General features: G+C 40.4%; 1 pseudogene; it reads left to right on the top strand.

Annotated features, from left to right (window-relative positions):
* Positions 1–214: 214 nt before the first annotated feature.
* LOC149162548 (BTB/POZ domain-containing protein At5g48800 pseudogene) lies at positions 215–1,541 on the top strand (annotated as a pseudogene).
* Positions 1,542–5,429: the final 3,888 nt, after the last annotated feature.

The raw sequence follows: 5,429 nt of genomic DNA, 5'->3' as shown, positions 1-5,429 counted from the left end.
GGGGTAAAGTGATTGGCTTGTTTCACCTTCTCTGCAGGGATGAAGGAGAGGTGGCTCGGGCACATATCCAACAAGGCAACTGTTTTCCAAAAAGGTAATGTTAAATGCAGAATTGAAAGGTTTCTAACATAAGTTGCGAGTTGGAAAGATAGTCCCATACAAGCTCTAGGAATCGGTCAATCACACCAAAGGAACAACATCAAAAAGTGGACATATGATTTTTTTTTTTTTTTTCTTTTCAGATGTTCCAAGTGACATTCTTATAGATGTCGATGGAGGGTGCCTTGCATTGCACAAGTTTCTATTGGTATCACAGAGCAGGCGGACCTAAAATCTAGTAGCAAATGCAAGAGACCGCGAAACTTTAAAGCTAGATTTCCCTGACTTATCTGGTAGAGAAAACACTTTTGAATTAGCAGCAAAGTTTCAGCGATGGCATCAACTTTGAAATCACCTCATCAAATGTGGCCCATCTTCACTGTGTTGCCCAATATCTTGAAATGACTAAGGAATACACAAAAGGAAACCTAATGGCTCGCATAAATGCCTATCTTAACGAAGTTGTGGCCCAAATCCTTGAAAAATCTACCGAAGTTATACACAGTTGTGGGAATCTGCTCCCCCTTGCAGAGGAACTGAAAATTGTAAGAAAATGTGTTGATGCAATTACTTCAAAGGCCTGTAGGGAGCAGATGGCATCGAGCCTGTCACGTCTAGATTCCAGCAGCTCTGGTAGGCTGCAGAGCAAGAATTGTCAACAGAACGGTTCAGGCGGAGATTGGTGGATCGAAGATTTGTCAGTTCTTGGCATTAAAATGTATCAGAAATTAATATTGGCCATGAAATCCATAGGCATAAAGCATGAGAGAATTAGGAAATCGCTCTTGCATTATGCCAAATAGGCCCTGAAAGAGCTTTCCAAGAAATGTGATGCTTCTGGTCGGACAAAGTTGCCTAGCCTTGTTGCTACCTTGGAGCATCACGAACAGAGAATCATGGTGGAGACTATTGTGAATTTCTTGCCTATAGAGAAAAACGCCATACCCATCACCTTTCCCTTCGGCTTGCTTCGTACTACTGTGATGCTTGATACCACCATTTGTTGCAAGTTGGATCTAGGGAAAAGAATTGGGCATTAGCTCGAATGTGCCTGCCTCGAGGATATGCTAATCCCTTCCTTGCACAACAGGGATACTCGGTTCGATGTGGATGCAGTGCATAAAATATTATGAAATTTGTTTACAACAAGATGAGAATCAGGATGTAGTGGATTCAAATTTGGGTGGATACGAATCTGGTGGCTTGGCTGATTCTCCTTCATGGGCTGCCATCATCAAATTTCCAAGTTGTTGGATAACTACTTAGAAAAAATAGCACCAGTTGCAAATCTCAAGATTTTGAAATTCATAACCATTGCTAAATTGATGCGAAAGTATGCACGTCCGGTGGATGATGGGTTGTATAGAGCCATTGATATCTAATTGAAGGCCCATCCCAGATTAAAATATATGGAACGGAAAGGAAATCCCCACAAGTTGTAATTTCTTTGTTACAAGCTCTATGTCATAAATTCCCATCAAGTCACATTTGTCAAATTGTGAACTCTCCCAAGGTCACATAATCGCACTCTATAGCCTCAAAGAAGCAGCTAGAGTGAGCGACCTATCTGCAATGTGACTATGCGACCTCTGGTAAGTCACACTTCCACCAAAGTCGCATAGTCGCACTCTATAGCCTCAAAGAAGCAGCCAGAGTGAGCGACCTATCTGCAACACGACTATGCGACCTCTGGTAAGTCGCATTTCCATCGGGGTTGCACAAATGCATTTTTATACCTCAAGGAAGCAACAAGAATATGCGACTTCATTGTAACGCACCTATGCAACCTTCATAAGTCGCAAACTACCTCACAGATCAACTTTTCTCCCAAAGGTCACTTTTTATTCAACAGATCATGAGGTTGTCGTACTTCTTCAAGTCGCATTTCCAAATGCGATTGATTTAACATTTGTGAGGCTACGGGGTTCATGCTTGGGTCATGAAGATGACATGATTTGATTTGAATATGGTCTTCTCAAACCATTTCAAGATGTTGCGTGGGGCAATGAAAATGAGCATTATGCATTTTTTCCCTTAAAATAATGATGAGAATGTGCAAAAACCATGAGACAAAAGAAATCATGAAGTAAATAAAGGAGAAACAATTTCCGCCCATTTACATGGGTGCACTGGTTACAAATCATCTCCTGGATATCATTACCGATGGAAAAGGGAGATATTATCAATGTCTAAATGACAAGGGAGTTATAGAAGGGTTGTGCAACAGTCTTCTTGATGAAGTTGTCTTTTATTAGGAATAGTGGAAGTTACATTACCAGTTTTTCTTATGGAATTCCATTCCCTTTGACTATTGTAATATTTGTATTGTGGATGAACATATATGGCATTGAGAAGAAACCTCCATAGTCATCCAACATCAATTCAAGGGAGTTGGCCACATGCATTACAATGTTGGATCTTGAAGTCCGGGAAGCTATATGCCTCTTAGCATTGCATTTTCTCTATAGAAGATAACAAATGCCATGGGTCCTTCACCCTAAAACACCTCTTGATCATTGATCAGAGCAAGGAGAGATATGGATAGTTCTTTAAGGAACTATTGTAAACATTTTGTAGCCTAGAAACACCCCATAAAGATCACATTAATTGACTGCACTGTAGCACAGGATAGGACTATCTAGGGGTCCAAAGTTGATTTCAGTTTTTCGTGATTATTTATTTATCTATTGTGAAAATTATGGTGTGGTTCTTCAATTATCATCGTGTATAACTATGGTTTCTATCTTACAGGGCACAAGAGAGCAAGGATCTTAACCTATGAGGAGAGATTTAGGGTTTCTTGTGGGAAGACCTGCAGCTAGGATGCCCGACCAGTAAATAAGTTGACTCAGAATAGTTGATCGAGACACAATGGCAACCATAATGGAATTCCATGCAGCCAAAGAACCACACAATTTTTTCTTGTACTCTAGCAACCGCCTTGGTGACAAGCACTCTAGGGTCTACAAGAACCCTCTACATCTTCTTCTTCTTTTTATCATAATGTAAATGTTCTCCTATGATGTCAACAGTTAAGCTGAGAGAAACTAAGCCTGTACTAGGCTTTAGGCATGAGAAAGTAGTGAGGAATCTCAAGAGGCATGAAGGTAGTTGAAAGGGCACGAGGGTGTTGAAAATAGCAACAAGAAATGATAAAAATAGAATCCAAAATATTACAATTTTAATTTGTCCTTGAATTAAAATTGTGAATTAAAATTCGAATTTAGTCTCACCAACTACTTGAAAATAGTTAATTAATTCATTATGGGTTAATTAGCTGCAGAAATTCAAGTTAGAAGTCTTTGTGAAGTCATGCAACAGTTAGCCCTTAAATTAAGGATATTATCCATTAATTAAGGAGATAATATTGAGTTCTATTTGAGTTGTAATTAGTTAGCTCAGTTTACTGAGTTAAGTCCAGTTAAATTAGTTCCAAACTATTTGAGGAACTAATTGTGAGTTATCAGTTAGTTGATGCATGCATGCACTCAACTAGTGTTCTCGAGATAAGTGAAGATTCCCTCATCAGAAACTCATGCATGTCTATTCAGAGAAAGACCCAATTGAGCTAAATGTCAAGGACAGTGTACTATCAGTTGCATGTTTTCTCCTATAAAGGAAACTCATGCATGCAGAAGGATTAATGCATAGGAGGATTGCGCAGTTCTAACAGGGTGTAGGATCAGTGTGAGAGATCAGTCTTCCACTTGGTAACAGGAGGATCACCTAGGAGAAACTACACAAGGAAATAGGAGCTTGGAGGGGCAGAGGAGAAGGCTTGTGAGAAGCTTTGTTTTCCTGTGAGCATCGAGGATGATTGTACTGAGAGTTGGCTAGATGTGAGAGCTAAGGCTTTGTATAATTCTGATGTATTTCTACCTTGTATGATAATACAAATAATGGGGTTTTTAGTTGAGGCTTTCCCCTGAGTATTTTCTGTGTTTCATGTGCATTGAATCTTCTTCTGGTCATATGTGTTCAGCTCAATCTTGCTCAATCTTTAAGCTTTCGCAAGTTTGATAGTAGAAGTAGATTATATTATTTTGCTTTGGTATATTGCATTATCGGGTTAATCTACAGTCAGATTTTCTACATAGTCTTAAAGCGAGATTTGTAGAGAATTTGCAGAGTTTCTACATGGTATCAGAGCTAGCTGATCTATAGAGAAATTTCTACATGGTATCGGAGCTGTGAACTGTATACGGAGAAGAGAATTTGAAGTTTGAAGTTCGAGGTTGCAGGTGCAAATCGAATTCTTATCATACTTCAAGGTTGGCCAATGGCGTTCTATGGCTTGAGACTTGAGTATGCCTTGGAAGGCAGCTCGAATTACATAGCATGGAAAGATCACATGGAGGTTGTATTAGAAGACAAGGACTTGAAGGATTTCATTGATCAATAAATCCCAAAGCTAGGTTCAAGTAATGCACAAGAGTTGGATGAATGGAAGAAGTGTGTGGCGAGGGCGAGACAGATCATCCTTGAGGGAGTTCGAGTCCATACTGTCTCGAATCTCCATGGGAAGGATACTCCATATTCAATGTGGAAGACATTGAAGGACCTCTACCAGAACAGTAGCAACCAGAGGAAATTGGCGCTCAAGAATAAGCTTCGAAGAATCATGATGGGGAACGACGATTCTATTTCCACATATTTGAACAAGCTCACCACCTGTAGAGATGAGCTTGGAAGTGTGGGAATAAATATTGTCGATGATGATATGGTGAGCCTCGATCTCCTTAGCCTTCCAAAGAGCTGGAATAGCTACCAAGACTCTGTGAATGGAAGGGAGAAACTTCCAGATTGGGAACGACTGTGGTCGAATCTCATGCAGGAGGAGATCAGGAGGAGCACATGAGATGGTTCTTCATCCAAGGATGATGATGAAGAAAATCTGGCCTTAGCGAGTAAGGCAAGGAAAGGGAAGGGGAAGGGGAAGGTGTCCCATTCCGAATCGAATTCTTCTCATGGAGGGAAGAAGGATGACAAGTCTAAAGTGAGATGCTTTAATTGTCACGAGATGGGACATTATGCGACTAATTTCCCATTGAAGAAGTCCAAGAAGGGATCCTCGATAGGATTGGAAGGTGAGGCATTAGCCTCTCAATTCGAAATGGACTTTACCCTCATCGCATGCATGGTGTCATCGATGATGGGTTGTGGTTGGTATCTTGACAGTGGAACCTCATTCCACATGACCAACAATAAAAGTTTATTCAGTGCCTTGAACGATGAAAGGTATAGTGTTTCAGGAGTGGGCACGGTTGCTTTTCAGAGGGAGCATGGAGCTCTTATCACCTTGACAGATGTGAAGTATGTGCCTGGACTGA

This window comes from Pinus tabuliformis, chromosome 5_2 (assembly GCF_031772625.1).
Source record: "Pinus tabuliformis cultivar Carrire ecotype Pingquan chromosome 5_2, CPIR1, whole genome shotgun sequence".
Lineage (NCBI taxonomy): Eukaryota > Viridiplantae > Streptophyta > Pinopsida > Pinales > Pinaceae > Pinus > Pinus tabuliformis.
This window is presented reverse-complemented; position numbering and strand designations above follow the sequence as displayed.